General features: G+C 36.7%; 2 long non-coding RNA genes across 3 annotated transcripts; both read left to right on the forward strand.

The window, feature by feature from the left end:
- Nucleotides 1-1,982: 1,982 nt before the first annotated feature.
- Nucleotides 1,983-11,930, forward strand: LOC137861157 (uncharacterized). Of its 2 annotated transcripts, none has more exons than XR_011099423.1 (4): nucleotides 1,983-2,348; nucleotides 3,025-3,129; nucleotides 8,941-8,989; nucleotides 11,659-11,930. It is a non-coding gene; the product is annotated as an uncharacterized lncRNA (long non-coding RNA). The 2 variants fall into 2 exon arrangements; XR_011099422.1 differs by lacking the exon at nucleotides 1,983-2,348 and adding an exon at nucleotides 2,695-2,828.
- Nucleotides 11,931-12,097: 167 nt separating this feature from the next.
- On the forward strand, nucleotides 12,098-14,355 carry LOC137861159 (uncharacterized). Its single transcript, XR_011099424.1, has 3 exons — nucleotides 12,098-12,582; nucleotides 13,826-13,913; nucleotides 14,218-14,355. It is a non-coding gene; the product is annotated as an uncharacterized lncRNA (long non-coding RNA).
- The last annotated feature ends 4,231 nt before the right edge of the window (nucleotides 14,356-18,586 follow it).

An 18,586-nucleotide genomic window follows, 5' to 3' on the forward strand; every position in this document is an offset into this window, starting at 1 on the left:
GTAGAGCCAGTAAGCTAATCATTCTGCCAGTAACATCTGTGCAAAAGAAAAGATATGCATAAAAACCTTTCACCTCCCTCCAGAGCCAGAAAGCTTGGGAAAGAACATAAGAACATCCACACTCGTGCAACACCAGACAGAAGCTGGGGAAGAGAAGAAAATATTGGCACAAAGCATAAAAATCAAACTAAAGGCTCAGGAAGTAAGAAGTCACAAGTGAAAGCCAGACCTGATATAATGATATAAAGCCAGGGCTGATATAATGGGGAGAAGAAGCTGTTGAAATGTGGACTGTCTCTCTGATGGGAAGGTTGTGCCCTCTCTACCTACAGTTCACTGGAAGAGCCTCTGATGTTTGCTAAAGGGACCTTACTCCATTCTGAATTGTCTTTATTGCTAGTGGAGTTTTCTTTTGCCCAATAGAGTGAAATGTTTCTTAAAAAGAAACAACAACCCAAAACCACAATAATAGGATTTAGAAACAAAACCAAACGAGTTTATAGTAACAGACTGGCTGTTAACCTTCTTGTACACAGATTTTTCTCATTTATTTTTGGAATATGGCACTAAGCTCTAAGATTTATTCAAGAGTGCTCTGAGAAACTTACTTTCACTGTCCTTTATTATAGGACACAACGTGTCACAACTCTCTGATCTTGTTTTCTTTCACTTTCTACCTCAGTTTAAAAGACTTTTTCTTCCTGGCTCCTCTGCATTGTATTCCTTGGCTTTTATAGAAGTTCAGTTTCTGCGTGCCAAACTCTTTTCAAATAATGTAACTCAATCCATATGTCCAGTTCATACAATTGAATACAAATCTCTGGCAGATGCTCTCTCAAAATCCAGCCACCACTTCAGCATTTTTTGTCCCATGCATGTTTTAAGAGATTTTTGCAGCCTTAAGTTTTGGCAACTGGAAATAAAACAACTTCTTTCCTATGATAAATTTCCTAAAACTCTTAAAGATTGGTTCTCTTTCTTCATTCAAAGCATGGTGACCTGGCAATTATTTTCCTAGTCCCTCCTGTTTTCCAAACAAAAGCTAAATGTATGAAGACATCTTTTAAAAAGTATGGAAACTACAGTGTTTTGCCTAATGTTCCTTTGCCCTGATCCAGTGTGTTTGAAGCACAGGTTGGACCTGTATTTTGTGCTTGGTTATAGATGTTGTTCTGCCTATTACTTGCTATAGGAAACTGCTAAAGAAGTGGTAGCTGTGGGCTGAGTGTTGTGTTTAACCATCACATTTCAAAGAAGCTTGTCTTCTGGACACAAAATAAGTCTGCCAGCTTTCTGCTTCTGTTTTAGACAGAAAAAATATATATTTAAAAAAAAATCAGACTTCTACAGCAGTCACATTTTATTCAGTTTCCTTATCTGAAGACTAAAATTTTCATTTTTATACTTGTGAAACAAAGCTATATTTTCATGCATCCTTGTTCTGTGACCAAGATCTGTAAATTAAAAAAATGAAACACTAAAAGATGTGCATACAATGTACTTCTACTGCACTGAGCATAAAAAAATAAATAAATAAATAAATAAATCAAGCTGTAAAAACCATCTGAGGTACCAGAAGAAGTCAAGAGGAAGTATCATTGCTCCCAGAGGTATCTGGTAAAAATATGTGTTTAGACAGTAAATTAATTTCAAACAAAATCAATTTATCTTGTCTGAAGATTCACATGGAATGTAGTGCAAATGAGATAGAAAAACAAGAACAGGACACTTTAAAATTCTTACTTATTTAAATGCTGCACTAAGCACTTTCTAGTTTGGGACAGGATTTAATTGGATTCTATAAAGCGCACTGGCAGGATAGTCATTTTCTTACCAGCAGGTAACAGCAGTTCCAAAAAATGTGCTTTCTCCAGTGTAGCTGTAGGAACTGTTGCTACTTAGAAACTAGCAAGGTCATTAATCACAACAAAAAGAACAAACTGTTATATAAAGCAATAATTTTGCCAGACAAGTATTTTAAGTCTGTCTAAACCAGATGATCAGAACATATTACCCAGTTCTTGGTTTATTGTCTCCATAAAGCATTGTCTGCCCTAGTAATTTATTTTAATTTATTTTAATTTATTTTATTTTAATTTTATTTTATTTTATTTTATTTTATTTTATTTTATTTTATTTTATTTTATTTTATTTTATTTTATTTTTTCAGGCACAAATATGATGATCTTCTTAAAGTGTTGGTTTTTTTTGTTTTCAATCCTTCTGGTTCTTGCAACATTTTTACCTTTTCAATGCCTAACTTATTGTCTACTGCAACAATGCATTGAAAATTCTGAAAAGGAGTGAATACCAATGGGAAGCTTCACGAAAGCCGTTGTTATCAGGAGGTATGTTGCTGGTAGTAACCATGGAAACTCATTTAGGATGACCTGAATTAATCTAAGGAGACAATGAAAGCAAGTACAGATAAATTTAGACTGATTAGTAGAGAAAATTCAGCTCTTCATGTTGTATCCTGTTAAACAACATGAAAATGCTGCTAGGGAACATGTAGATGTATGAGGTAATTTAAAATTATTTTGGACAATGGAATTTGAGATTCTCTTGTAGGAAAGTCTTTTGGCAGGAGAAGGGCTCTGTTGATCTCAGATTCATTTCAGATAACATTAATTACAAATTTTATGATTCCATGAGACTTGCTCTATACCAGCAGCTTTCTCAGTTCAAGTATCCAAGTGTCTCACATATATCTTTTTGAATCAACACTGGAAATCCCTGTTCACTGATGATAATCCCACTCTTCTGAAAAATCTTGATTGAAGGAGAGACATTTCAGAGACTAAGCCACCAACGTGCTGCTTTAGCAAGTATATAAATTAAATAGATATTTCTTAAGCAGAGGCCTGTAACTGTAACTAAAACAACTGATTTTCTCCTAGTTCACAGCAAGTGAGGGAGAAGAAATAATTTAGTTAGAAACTTGAGTTTGAATAATAAATTATTTGGTTAGAAATATTTTAATAGTCATTCAACTACTTACTTTGCATTTGTATTCCATTTCAGAGAGTCTGTGAAAAGGGGAGTACAAGAAATAAGTAAATGGAAATGTAAAGTGAAATTCAGATGTGGATGAGTAAATACAAATACATTGAAAGCTGGCAAAATGAGGTAAGAAAAAATTTAAATTTACCCTACACAAGCTACTTACTGGTTCCAATTAACTTGCTCTTCCATCCTTGTTATGCTCAGTTTGAATTTGCTTTGGCACCTTTTCTCTCTTGCTAACCCTGTTTTAAGGATACAGTTTTAAACAATGCCCTGGTTTACTTGTGCCTTCTCCTCTCGTAAATAGGTGAGGACCTGCAAAGCTATGTCTGACTTTTCCTACTCCTTCATATTGAAGAAGTATTTTCTAATTTGAACATCTTAAGGCTAAAACAGTGACTGACACAGATTACTTCCTCCTGGTCATCTCACAGACAGTACATTAGTGGTAAAAAGAGAATACTCTAAATTCCTTTATCATACAGTCATCTTGGTGTCTGTTATAACAAAAAACATTATAATTGGGTTGTAAATATAAAAGAATATAAAAATTTCATTGGTTTCAGTGTGTGCAAATAGAGCATTACAAAGAAGGGTTTTTAATGTTTTTTCCTCACTTGCTAAAAAGAAAAAAAAAGGGAAGGAAGGAAGGAAGGAAGGAAGGAAGGAAGGAAGGAAGGAGGAGGAAGGAAGGAAGGAAAGGAAGGAAGGAAGGAAGGAAGGAAGGAAGGAAGGAAGGAAGGAAGGAAGGAAGGAAGGGAAGGAAGGAAGGAAGGAAGGAAGAAGGAAGGAAGGAAGGAGGAAGGAAGGAAGGAAGGAAGGAAGGAAGGAAGGAGAGGAAGGAAGGAAGGAAGGAAGGAAGGAAGGAAGGAAGGAAGGAAGGAAGGAAGGAAGGAAGGAAGGAAGGAAGGAAGGAAGGAAGGAAGGAAGGAAGGAAGGAAGGAAGGAAGGAAGGAAGGAAGGAAGGAAGGAAGGAAGGAAGGAAGGAAGGAAGGAAGAAGGAAGGAAGGAAGGAAGGAAGGAAGGAAGGAAGGAAGGAAGGAAGGAAGGAAGGAAGGAAGGAAGGAAGGAAGGAAGGAAGGAAGGAAGGAAGGAAGGAAGGAAGGAAGGAAGGAAGGAAGGAAGGAAGGAAGGAAGGAAGGAAGGAAGGAAGGAGGGAAGGAAGGAAGGAAGGAAGGAAGGAAGGAAGGAAGGAAGGAAGGAAGGAAGGAAGGAAGGAAGGAAGGGAAGGAAGGAAGGAAGGAAGGAAGGAAGGAAGGAAGGAAGGAAGGAAGGAAGGAAGGAAGGAAGGAAGGAAGGAAGGAAGGAAGGAAGGAAGGAAGGAAGGAAGGAAGGAAGGAAGGAAGGAAGGAAGGAAGGAAGGAAGGAAGGAAGGAAGGAAGGAAGGAAGGAAGGAAGGAAGGAAGGAAGGAAGGAAGGAAGGAAGGAAGGAAGGAAGGAAGGAAGGAAGGAAGGAAGGAAGGAAGGAAGGAAGGAAGGAAGGAAGGAAGGAAGGAAGGAAGGAAGGAAGGAAGGAAGGAAGGAAGGAAGGAAGGAAGGAAGGAAGGAAGGAAGGAAGGAAGGAAGGAAGGAAGGAAGGAAGGAAGGAAGGAAGGAAGGAAGGAAGGAAAGGAAGGAAGGAAGGAAGGAAGGAAGGAAGGAAGGAAGGAAGGAAGGAAGGAAGGAAGGAAGGAAGGAAGGAAGACCTCTCTTGATTCAGTATGCATACTGAGCTTGGTAAGTTGCCTGTGTTGTCAAAAGACAGTGATCTTTTCTGTAGCATTCTCATGAATGGTGGCTTGCACTACACCCTGGTTGGAGAGACAACTTGTTTGTGTTATTTTGAAAAGTAAGATGGCAATGAAATGAGACATTTCATTGAAGAAGCTGGTAGACATTTTGGACATTACCTCACTTTTTTGTTGTAGGGCTTTTTTTTCCAATAAAACCAGGAAAGTCACTTCCACAGAGTTTTCCTTCTAAGGATTTTGATGGTAATTTATTTTTATATTAATGAAAAGCAGCAGAGAGAAATTCTAAATGGGCGACTTTCTAATTGATAGAAATGTTAGAAATGATAGAAATAGCCTGTGTTATAAATAATGCTACATCGAGTTGCTATTTAAAGTGCATTTTTATGCAATAAGATTAGACTTGTTGAAATTGATGAGTAGAAAAACTGTCTCCACCTCTCCCTCTTTGCTGTTATCTTTGCTCAACATTTGGAAATGTACAACCTCTAAGAATCTCTTGGAAATCCTACAGTGATATGTAGGAGGCAGCCAAGTGTTACTAGTGCTATCTGGCTTGTATCTTCTTTGATCCCACAAATGTGATTTAGGCAGCTCTGAACCTGCTTTTACACAATCCTTGTTGTAAGGAAGTCAAATTGTCCATCTGTAATGCCTCAGATTCATAAAAGACACAAATGGTATAAAGCCACCTTAGGTTTTCTTACTAGATGTTCAACTTTAGGCTGAATATATCTCACCAAATCTGGACTCTCCTGACTGTATTTAGAAATGTTCCACTTAATAATTTGTACTTTTTTCTAAATACTTTGAAGTATTATTTTCAAATATATTGAGACACAATTTTTGCTTTGCTGTACTCAGTATAATCCACACATGAGTGTTCTTTATATATCCACTTACATTCATTTAGCTTCAAATCTGCACAAAAATAGTATTCTAGTATTCATCATCTATATGATGAAGAAAAAATCGGTCAGCCTTTGAACTGTATTTGACCTACCAGAAACTCAGTTTAAAATCACCAATAGCCCAAGCTCACAAAGACAATAGGGACTGAGGTTTTCAGCCAACTTGTACTCAACAAGCTCTATAGTTTTCCCTGATCTGTAGCAACACAGAAGTGTATTGACTTAAATAGTCCATAGCCATCTTTTCATTACAAAGATGTCACAATGTTTTTTGTTCAAATAAATTTAACAATGCACTATTGTTGTCAATTCAGTATCTTCCCAGTCATTTCTAAATGAACCAATTTAGCAATACATATTTTCATCCTGGTTCTGTTTGAAGTTTGAAGATGCGTGGAAAAGTACAGGTATTCCTGTGCATAACCAAAATAATTATCAGCGGAGGTCCCATTTCTTCTCATTCTAAGTACTGCTGCAAGTCTAGGAAATAAGCTTCATTTTACTGGAAAGTTTTAATCTCAGCTTCATGAGATGAAGCACTTCTGCAATAAAATTAATATTTGAATATACATGCTGTTGCACATGCTTTTTCTTATTAGATGAATTAACTTCTAGTTCTGAAAATAGATAAATAAATAAATAAAGTGTAAAAATTAAAGAGGGCACTAAAAACATAGTATTGAAAAGGACATAAATCAGTTTAAAAATAATAACTTTTCTAGTTGAGCTGTTTATTGCCATTCATATTAAAATTTTATGGGACAATAAAAACGTTGGTTATTTCTCTGCATCTGACCATTAAACTGCAAGCTTGCACATTAGTTAGAATAATGAAGTTCAAAGCACATACTCATATCTTAATGGCCTAGTCATCTGGAATTTCAAAATACTTTAAGTTAATGACATAAAGAAATAATGTATTTCAAAGAAGTTATACGAAGTTAATATAACACAATATAAGCAGGTAAGGAATGATTGACTGTTAGGGAATAAATTGTTTTCTTAAATAAGAAATTTCTGTCGGTACTACTTATAAAGAGTCTTCCACAGAAGTACTCTTGGTTCAGCACAATTCTACCTCTCGAATAACAAGTGTAACAAGAATCTGAAAGGTAATATGAAATCACTGCTAGTAAAATTTGCCAATGACAAAAAAAAATAATGAAGTAGCAGTAAGTAATGGTGACAGATCAGTTCTACAGGTCAGCTTGGGTGATAAGGCATACTTACTTAAACACAAATGACAGACTCAGTGCAAGTGTCCCTGGCTATAACCGTGTGTGCTGCAGGATATTAGACTAGATGAACATAATGATATTTTAGTGGTTCTTGAAGCTCCAAACTGTACAGTCTTCAGTACAGTAAAAACACCCTTGGTCAGTCTATATATCAGATCTCTGTAAATGATTGTGAAAGTAGTTCTGTGGAGAAGAGGTTTTGTTTTGCTTTTTTTTAAGCTTTATTTTTACAAGTAATGTTTTATTGCTTCCAAGATACACCTCATGTTGCTAAGATCTACATATTTGCAAAAAAAAAAAAAAAAAACTATTTTTTATGCACTTTAGGAAAAATGTTCTTTATAGCCTGTGATTGCAGATGGGTTCTGGTTATTATCTTTCAGTCTGATATCACATTCTCCTCACTGAAACTCTTTTTACATTTCCTTTTTGTCACTGTGAATCTGATTATTTACACAAATATAAACCTTTAAGACTAAATACTCAAGTCTGTGTTTTCACTAGTTTGCTAACATCTATTGACACACAGTGTCTCCTGCAAAATTTCTTTATGCTCTTCAGTGTTGTAGTTTTAGCTGTCCTAAGTCCTGTTTTGAGTCTGGGGTTTTAAAAGTCTCAAAAAAAGGGGGGAAATATTTAACTCTGGTTTTCACTTCAGAATCATACAAAAGGAGGAGTCTGACATAGTTTCAACATAAAATCTCAAATCAGAACTGTTTTTCCTATGCCTGATACTAGAGCAGCTGTAAGAATCTGTAATCTGTGGTGTGATTCATACTATATCCACTTACTTTTGAAACTAGATAAATTTTCAATAATCTTAAATTTTCCTTTACGCTTTCTGTAAAACCAGTAGTTAACCTCAGGCCTTGCTCTGAGGTTAAAAATGTTAAATAAAACATATTTAATATAAATAGCTGCTACCCAAGACATAAATTCTTCTATGGGACTAAGCTAAGTGATCACTGGCTCAGGGTAAATAAATCCTCTGTAGCTTTGGGCAAGACACTTCAGTATTCTGTAACAAAATTCTACATAACAAAATGTGAATGGCACCACTTCAGTTATTGCTTAAGAAAGCAACGGTAAAGCTTTATGCTTCTTGCACTATGATAATACATACCCAGTAGGTGTTTTTGTTCACCAGGAAAGAAATAACTGAGTACATTAGCAATAAGTAATTAACCATGTACAAGTTCAAGATTTTGAGAATTTTATCTTTACACACAAGTGTTTCAACTTTTGAATCCATATGTAGAGACTTGGGAGTTTGCTTATTATTACTTTAAGACAAGTAAACAAAATTGCTGTTGTTCTTTGTTCATTACTGAACCTGCCATGTGGTTATGTGAATTTGGATTTTGAGCTTACATTTGCTTTCCAGTTTTTGAATGCATTGCATTCAATTTGCTTGGTAGATGCAATAAAGATCTGAGCCCTTGAAGTCTGCAGAGAGCTATCTGTCAATATGTCATTATAACATGGCTTCAGGAAAACTACAAAGTCCACTGCTGTGGCACAACCTGTCCCTTTCCACCACACTGAGAAATTCCACACTGACATCACCAAGAATGAGCTGCGGCCATCTGCAAGGAATGCTTGTTTTCTGAGGTGGGAATATAGTTAGGTTAACAATTCTTTTGTGATTTAACATCAGTATTTTAGTTACTAATATTTATACTTTTCAGAAAACTAGGTTTTCTGAAGGACTCCTTAAGAGGCTTTAACTAACCAGTACCTTCATATGCTTCTAGGTACAGAGGAGGTACAAATATCTTCCATGACTGTAGCTAGGGAGAAGTGCCTAGTTTGCTTTTATATTTAATGTAGTTGCCAGTCTTGAGTATTAAAACAATAAACCATTTCTAACTGCCTCACTTTAAGTAATGAGCTAGATTTATTTCTCTTTTTCTTCCAAACTACTCAGAAATAGAGTTTTTTTCTTTTGTTGATGGTTTATGACTTAAAAAATAAAAACAACAAAAAAAATTAATAACATCACCTCCCATGGTACCAGTCTTCTAACCCACAGCTCATCTCCATCTAATCTTGCAGATTCACAGGACTGTTCCTCTTCCCCAGACACACTGGAGCTCACATGCAGGTATGTGCTTCCTGCTAAGCCATTAATAAACAGAATGTTGCTGTGTTTCCAACAATTTGCAAATCACAAAATACCAAATACATATTGAGCATATCAATTAATTTAGCTTACAATTTCTGCAGTAAAGGATTGCAATTGTTCCACACGGTGCATTCTGATCCTCACCGCAATTTCAAGTTAGGTAACTGAGAACCTGCAGATACTCACTGATGGGTTGGGACAAGAGATTTCCTCATTCTCACCTCAGTCATTGACTCTAGAAACCTCAGATAAATTTCTGCTGGAGAAGTTATTAAAACAGATTCCTACATCTGGGTTACAGGTATGCTGCTTCTAACCATGACTGAAGTTGAATGCAGTGATCTCTCTTCCTACCTGTTTTAAATGTGTCTACAGTGTTGCATTTAGAGAATCTAAGGCTTTTGAAGTTTAGTTATAAACGAATACCTTAGCTAAGGTAACTTTATTCTATATAATGTTTTCATAATTTCCTATTCTTGTTTGTTGCTAATTTAAACATCATCAGAATATTTTAGCAAGATTTTTGCAATATGTGAATTGAATCAGATATGTTTGCCTGTCAGATTCATGAGGCGTCATCTGCACAGGTGAGACTCTGTGTAAGCCAGAAAGGATTTTTCTTCTGTTCCTTGCACTTTCATTTCCAGGGGAAATAAAGCCAGGCCCACAAAGGCTGGAAGAGAAAGTGCCATCCAACATTGTCTCTCCTTGATTCCTGATCTGGATAGTCAGAAGCCTGAGACACACCAAAACATACAGGCAGCCTAAAATAAATAAATAAATAAATATATAATGCTATGTTATTTCTCTGGGTGCAATGATGTTCAATATGCTTTTCAGAGAGCTGCATGGCTCGAAGTCAGAGAAACCAGAGTTTTTCTTCTGAACTTTCTCATGTCCTTTGTATAATTGTTATTTTTAAATCTTTTGGATTTTTTTGAAGTCCAAGAGTGGGAAAGTGACTTCTAGTTCAATAAGCATTTCTTAAGACAGATAAAAGGGTGCAGAATTTCTGGTATCAGGTTGCCAGTATGTTGAAGAATCACAATAAGTGATTTAAAAGTTGACACAGTGAGTCTTTTATTTAAATTCAAATCTGCTGTAAGTAGATTTTGAGTGCCCTGAAACCAGTGAAGTGGAATGCTTTTATGAAAAGTTTCATTGATTACATTATTATCAGCTAAAGAGATGACTTCATTTGAAGTATTTCTCACCTCCAGCACCAGCATAGGGGTGCCCGTGCCCCAAAATTGTGCACCAGCAAGACAGCTGGCAGCTACAGCAACCCTTACATCCTGCTCTGGGCTGCCTTTTTCTCCAGGCTACCTAATATGTACTTCACAGCTTGCAGGCAGAAAATAGCCTGTAGGTTGTAAGATGGCAAGAGTCCTTAGATTTTGCTTTCTTTTTATAAAAGGAAACATAATGCAGAACTCAGTAGAAAGGCAGGTGCATGGTTTTGTTTTATAAAACATGTAGAGTAGTAATGCCCTGAGCATTCTGAAGAGCCTGGGACATTTGGACTGGAAGATTTTGGTGCAGTTTGATTTTTCTTGCTATTTGTCTTGGTGTGATCTTAGCCATGACTGATCTGGATTACAGAATCAGAAAAACACCTGATGAAAAGGAGTGGCATATCATTCTCCCCCCTACCCCCACCCCCCCCCCAAAAAAAAAAATATATAAAATAAAAAAAATGAGGCAATAGGTAGAAAAGAGAATGTTGGAAAAAAAAAAAAAGTGATACTTTACATGCATGTTTCTGGGCATGTTATGCAGGACCCTCACTGTTTTTTACATTGTCTAGTGGGGCTGCAGGGACATGATACAACAAACACTATTGAAAATATGGTTCTGTGTACTGAGACACAATGAGAAAGAGGTATAAGAAGAAAGTATGAGAAAAAACGTAAATGAGTTGCGCACACTTGCAAATCAGCAGTGTGACAGTTAACCAGAATAAAAGCTGCTCACCTTAATTATGTCTTGAATATATGCAGTAATTAGGCATGAGAGTCTTGAGATGCACTTTCACAACATCAGGCATATGATAAGCATTTAACTCACAGAGATACTTTTTGAATGATTACTCAAGCATGGTTTTAATTTTTTTATTTTTATTTTTTTGAGGAAAAATGTTAGCAGGAGTTAAATTCCTTAGCCTTCGTGCACCTCAGAGGTTCTTTTCTGTGTCAGTTTTGGGTAAACTAAAAGGCTAGGGAAGGAGTTTGAAATTGTGTTTTCAACACAGTATAGATTTTTTCCAAGTATTAATATTTATAAAAGGAAGTTTAGTACATAACTAATACCAAATCTATTTAATGGTGTAATACTGTGGCTTTATATACTCTTCTCTGGAATAAGCTAAGGCTTCCTACCAAAAAAATGCAGGAACTAATTTCCTTATCAAATTGTGGGGTAAAGACAGGCAATATTTATTTTTTCTTTCTAACCACTCTCTTAAAAATTATTGTGCAAACACATCATCTTCATGCTGCTGAATGATATGAGGCATGTCTCTATATTGAGAATAGACACAGCTGATTAAAATCTTCTTTCTTTCCCCTCTGTTCCTCCCTTCCTCTCTCTCACAGTGCACCCATGTTGCTGTATACATTGTCCAGTACTGATATTTTACTGTTTTTAAGGGCTAGCCACATCAGCAGCTGCTACTAGACCCTTCAATGGCAGAACATGAAGGAGAGGAACTGCAAAAACCCTCCCAGGTCTAATTGGTTTGGATGCTTCCCACAACCTTAGAATAGCAAAACCTCTGGTCTGCTCATCAAGAGGAAAACAAGATAACTTGTTAAAACCCAGGCACCAATTTGTCTGCTTCTGGTGTTCACTAAATCTCAGATACTGGGATTTCAATGCTGGGCAAACCCAGAAACATTGATAATTTCATGGCTCAAGTAACAACAAAATGTCATTAAACCATTTATGGTTTACTGGTTGGTTACTATATAAAAAATTGCTGTGAGTAGATGGAGCTGTTAGCTACGTAACAGGATGACAGATTCCTTTTTCAACCCTGTTACAGTTATGTAGAGACCAACACCCAAAGTCCGTCACGTTAAGTCTTCTGAGCAGTGTGGACAACACAGATCTTGGATGAGCAAATAGAAATAATTTGATAAGTTGTTTTTCACTGGTAGTAAGGAAAAGACTCTATATTGTTCAACATGCAATTTATAGATGTATCATGGGTTTTAGTAGTATTTTGATTAGTTTTCAGTATGCATTTTTGTTTGCTGTGCATAGTGAGAATATATAATGAGCAGGCATGGATAACTTTTTTAACATACTTTTCATCTTTCCTACTCTGATATATGCACTACTTTGCCTAGAATATTTCTCCACAATATCCTACATACTGTTTCCTTTTTTCTTTAGCAGGATATACAGGGAGAAAGGCCATAGGGAAGAAAAGACATAAATATTGACATGCCATTGAATCAAAATAATTCAGTATCTATTCAACATCAGTATTGTAATCATAAGAAGACATAGAGAAATATTAAAATCTGAATTAAACCAGCTGTATCTTTATTATCCTTCAAATGGACCAGGTAAGAAGTAATATTAAAACTGCTAAAACACACACTCGTAGTTTTTAAGACATTTATAATTTAATGCAAGAAAATAAAGAAGATCAATACTAGTCTTAGGTTGTACTAACTCAAAAGTTGGTCTAAATCAAGGATTATAACATGAAGTTGCCCAAATTAGGTTCACCTAATTTGGTGATAAAAGCATGGTCATAAGCATTTTGGTCATAAAAGCATGTCTAACCAGAGAAGAGATGTGAAAAAGAGATCACTTTGCACTACTGATATGCTGTTATTACAAAGTCCCTGGGAGGCACCTGTACCTATTCTAGGGATGCTCTGACTTACAACAGGAAATAAAGGAATATAGAAAATGACTCAACTGGGTTTTTGCCTCAGCAGTCTATTCCTGTGCTGGGCTTAGTTCGAGCACAATAGAGATGGAGGCTCAGAACGTATCAGAGCATTATTTCTCATCAGTCAGAACACTGAGCCTATAAAATATTCATAAAAACTCCGCAATTTGAACTGGCCTTTCAAGTAATAAAAGAATACATCAAAGTAATACAATAAATTAGGAGTTCCCTCTACTGCATGTGATATAAAGCATAAGAATTTCTATTAAATTTTTTATTATTGTAAAGTAAATTAGGCTTTTTCTGATGTGACAATTATGGGATTTCATACAATATGATATTAACAAGAAAGATACTGTGTTTTTGTTAATGCCTCTATTTCTTACCATCTAAACTAATGAGCATGTTTGATCTTTCCTGATTTCTTCATGCCTCATTGTTTCCATCATTGTCAAAAGCCCACCTTTTCAGTTTTCTTGTGAAATAATCTGAAATAACGCAAACTGACTTTATGGAGCACAGTGAGTATTCCACTAGCAAGGAAGAAAGGGCATCATTTGATAAAAGCAGACATATCATTGAAACAGTTACAAAATTAGATAATTTTAGCAGAGAGCAGATTTTTTTTTTTTTTTTTTTTTTTTGCTGCCAGTCAGGATTTAAATAAAAGAATAATCCCACATTTGGCAGATAATTACGCTTCTCCAAGGGAAAACACAACACTGAGTGAAAAGAGTTAAGGTCTCCTTTTTCTCAGATAATTTTGTTCTTTGAACATTTTCAACTGTTTGTTTAAAAAAAAATAAAAAATAAAAAATGAAACTGTAGCAATTATTGTTCCAGACATATAAGCAATGTTCATGTCATCATTTTAAGAGTTATTTTTTTGTTGTTGTTTCTGTTTCCAGACTCCTGTATCAGTATTTTTTTGTTTTTGGTCCCCAGAGCTGCAGACACCGATGTAGGAGGAGACACCTGTCATCCTCTATATTGCTGGTATAAAAATTTGAATACATTTATTTGAATACATTTATTTATTTTATTTATTTATTTATTTGAATATTGATATCTAAGGTTCCAATCCTCTTCTTAATAGTAATGAGTGTCTGTCTCAGGTCTACATATGCAGAGTTTTTGAAGGTTTTATTATTAGCCATATTTCCACAAGGAACAAGATAATATGATTTTAATGAGCTCTAATTACAAATTTATATATATTTAGCACAGCCTGGTCATATTTGAATGACTCTGTTACAAATAAAATCTATGATTTAAAAAACATATTCTTATTCTCAAATAGGTGTCACTGATATGGCAGAGTCTGGAAAAGAGAAGATCCCACACATAAATAAATATACAAGAACTGATTCTTTCTGCATTTGTGCCCAACACAATCACCATTAACACCAGAGACCACAGACTGACATCTGTGTAAATGACATGATAACCAAGACAGTAAAAATGGTTGGGACTTCCAATCTCTAAATAGGCTGATTTTTCAAAGTGGAAGCAAATTTGAAGTACAGCTGCCTTCTGCAATGCCTTGACCTGCCCATTCAATGTGTCCAGGCACTCCATGTGTCAGTATGTGCAATTTTTCTGTTTTGTTACACATTAAAGTGCTCTCCTCTCACAGAGGACAGTTTTCAAACTGCACAGCTGCAGCTTGGCTCCCTCGACCTTTCTTTGTCTGAAAGTGGGAAAATAAAGCATAGTTTGTCTTAGGAAAATAAGATAGGAAAATAGTAGGATGTTTTGTTTGCAGTGGGATTGGGACATGGAGAGTACTAAGGAGACTATGATTGATAACTCACTGCTGTGCAAAATATTTTATATACTTTCTGCATACAGAACATATCAATTTGAATTTTATGCATGTTTTGTCTGCTTGTAAATTGAGCTGAAAGTGGGATTATTATTATTAATAATAATATAATAACATTAATATATATAAATATAATTAATATTAATATAATAATAATAATAATAATAATAATAATAATAATAATAATAATAATAATAATAATAATAAAACAGTAATGCACATTAAAATGCAGAGGTAATAGGGGTTGGGACAAATGTTTGCTGCATCAGAGGAAAAGATTGTTCAGACTTTACTGGGCACAGAATGGGTTCCAAGTCTCTCTCTCTAAATTAAATGGCAGTCTTGAAATACATAAAACACAAAGGTATAATGAATATAGGAGGAATTTTCCATTGAATACTTACATCCCACAGTGCTGGAGTTACAGAGGCAGTGGCTGGAAAGACCATTTTAGCAGAAACTGATGTGTTACTGTATTACTATCAGTGGAACAATTCTGACGTGTTATGTGCTCATTTGAAGACTTCAGAATGTACCTTGCTAGCCTGGTTTCAAGAGAGACAGAATTTGAGTCCAATCCCAGTCTGGTGATAAAGGCTATTTAGGAAAGTCCAGAAAAATCTGTAAACATTCTCATTTTAAAGGAAACTGAATATTTACAATTTTTCAGAAATGTTAACTATAAAATAAATATGGGAGTCTCACTGCAGTACCTCAACCCGTGCAAATCAATATGTGTTAAGAGTACATGCAAACATCAAGTATTAGATTAGATTTAGATAATATTATTCTAAATATATAAAAATATCTCTATATAGATGCCTGTAGTTGTTTAAATCATTTTTCTTTATGACCTTTCCATATTACATCTTATATCTCTGTAAGCTGTTTTGATTTGTGTGTTTTTTGTTTTTTTTTTTCCTGGCAGTGTCTAAAAGTTGCATTCACTTCTCTGCTCTGTTACTACTTCTCTGCTCTGTTACTGAGGCACAGATGGACTGCTTCATGGAACTTCCCATGTTCACAATTTTACAATTTTTCTTTTTTTTTTTTTTTCCTTTTCTCTCACTTTTTATATTTTACTTGGCTAAAGTAACTGTTACTTTACTGCAAGTTATGCATAAACCTTAGATTAGTGATAGCTAAATACAGAAGGCCAAATTCCTAGCTGAAATGAAAATAGGAATACTCGTGCAGCCTGATTGACTGCCTGAGAGTTATGTTGGCTTTCATGGCCAAAGTGCTACATGGAGAGAAGCTGACTAAATTCTGATGTTCCTTTCTGAAGCCAGCCTAACTGAAAGGTTGACAACAAGAAAACAAACCAAACAAGAGCGAGTTTTCAGAGAGGGAGTAGGAGAGAGCAGCAAGCAGCTGCCTGGAGGATAATTCCCTGGAGGAAGATTTTGTTCATTTTCTTCCCTGCTCGTACAGTCCTGGGGATATCTCGATCAACATCAGAGCTCTAATGCAATATGTAAAAGATTATATTTCATAACATATTTTAAATAGTACCTTTCCATACACAGTCTTCATTTTAATTATTCTTGCATGGATAGAAAGTGATTTTGTTTACTGTAAGTGAGGAGCTGAGGAAAGTCACGCAGCTCAGAGTGGGGAGTGATTTCCAAATCTGAGATTCAAACGGCACAGCCTGGCTCTGCAGAAGGCTGGTGTCGGCAGGTCTCTGTGTGGTGGCGACATCTCCCCGCCTCTTCTCCATGCACTGCTTGGAGGAGGGGACAAGGCAGGGCTGGGGCTCATGCTGAGAGGTGCAGACTTTACTGTGTGTGACTGAGTAATGAACACCCCAGTGCATCTGTTGCCTTCAGAGAGCCAACAGAGAAAAAGCTTGCCAGCTGTTCTTATTTCTTTCTCTGCACAGCACTGGGAGGGGGTGCAGGGGTGGACCGAGTTCTGGCTGCTAAGATCATTCTCTGCTTGAAGTTTGGAAATTGCTTAAACACATATACCCTTTCCCTTTGATAAAGACATCATTACTGAAGTTTTTACAAAGTAATATTAGCCTATTTCATATGCATTGATGTGTGCTACTTTTCTTCATGCAAAGCTAAAGTGAATGTATCTAGAACAGAGCTCAAAGTTAATTAGCAATGGTCATGTTTTGCCACCTTTTTCTTAGTCAGACACTTTCAATCATTGTAAATAAGTAGCACCTAGCATTATTTATTTATTTTTATATAATATTTTATTTATAAGTTCTTAAAAAAAAAAGTAGGCCTAGAATCTTATAAAATTTTAGTCTGGAGCAGACTTCACTGAAGTTAAAGAGCTTTGAAAAATAAGATTTAGCTTGGGAAGGCTGCTAAAACCCTTTTAATTATTAAAAAAAAAAAAAAAAAAAAAAGTACCTTTTTGGCACCAAGAGCATGGAAATAGCTTCAGAGGCAGGGAGAGGATTTGTCTGCTGGCAAAATATTGGTCTGAATAGACCTCTGAAGATCACCTAGTCCAACCCAAGCAGGATCACCCAGAGCACATTGCACAGGATGGTGTCCAGGTGGGTTTTAAATATCTCCAGAGAAGAGATATTTATATATCTCTTATATATATATATATATATATATATATATATATATATATATATAAGGGTGACATATATATATATGAGATATATATATTATATAATTATATAATAATATATATCACAGAATCACAGAATCACAGAATTTTCTAGGTTGGAAGAGACCTCAAGATCATCGAGTCCAACCTCTGACCTAAAACTAACAGTCCCCACTAAACCATATCCCTAAGCTCTACATCTAAACGTCTTTTGAAGACTTCCAGGGATGGTGACTCCACCACCTCCCTGGGCAGCCCGTTCCAATGCCTCACAACCCTTTCAGTAAAGAAATTCTTCCTAACATCTAACCTAAAACTCCCCTGGCGTAACTTTAGCCCATTCCCCCTCGTCCTGCCACCAGGCACATGGGAGAACAGGCCAACCCCCACCTCGCTACAGCCTCCTTTAATGTACTTATACAGAGCAATAAGGTCACCCCTGAGCCTCCTCTTCTCTAGGCTGAACAAGCCCAGCTCCTTCAGCCGCTCCTCATAGGACTTGCTCTCCAGGCCCCTCACCAGCTTCGTCGCCCTTCTTTGGACCCGCTCAAGCACCTCGATGTCCTTCTTGTAGCGAGGGGCCCAAAACTGAACACAGTACTCGAGGTGCGGCCTCACCAGAGCCGAGTACAGGGGGACGATCACCTCCCTAGCCCTGCTGGTCACAGTGTTTCTGATACAAGCCAGGATGCCGTTGGCCTTCTTGGCCACCAGAGCACACTGCTGGCTCATATTCAGCCGACTGTCCACCATCACTCCCAGGTCCTTCTCTGCCTGGCAGCTCTCCAACCATTCCTCTCCCAGCCTGTAGTTCTGCTTGGGGTTATTGCGCCCCAGGTGCAGGACCCGGCACTTGGCCTTGTTGAACTTCATACAGTTGACCTCAGCCCATCGGTGCAGCCTATCCAGATCCTCCTGTAGAGCCTTCCTACCCTCGAGCAGATCGACACACGCACCTAGCTTGGTGTCATCTGCAAACTTACTGAGGGTGCACTCAATGCCGTCATCCAGATCATTGATGAAGATGTTGAAGAGGGCCGGCCCCAGCACCGAGCCCTGGGGGATGCCACTAGTGACTGGCCTCCAACTGGACTTGGCTCCATTTACCACAACTCTTTGGGCCCGGCTATCCAGCCAGTTTCTAACCCAATGAAGCGTGCGCCAGTCCAAGCCAAGAGCAGCCAGTTTCTTGAGGAGAATGCTGTGGGAGACGGTGTCAAAAGCCTTGCTGAAGTCAAGGTAGACCACATCCACAGCCTTT

Source organism: Anas acuta, chromosome 9 (assembly GCF_963932015.1).
Source record: "Anas acuta chromosome 9, bAnaAcu1.1, whole genome shotgun sequence".
Taxonomy (NCBI): domain Eukaryota; kingdom Metazoa; phylum Chordata; class Aves; order Anseriformes; family Anatidae; genus Anas; species Anas acuta.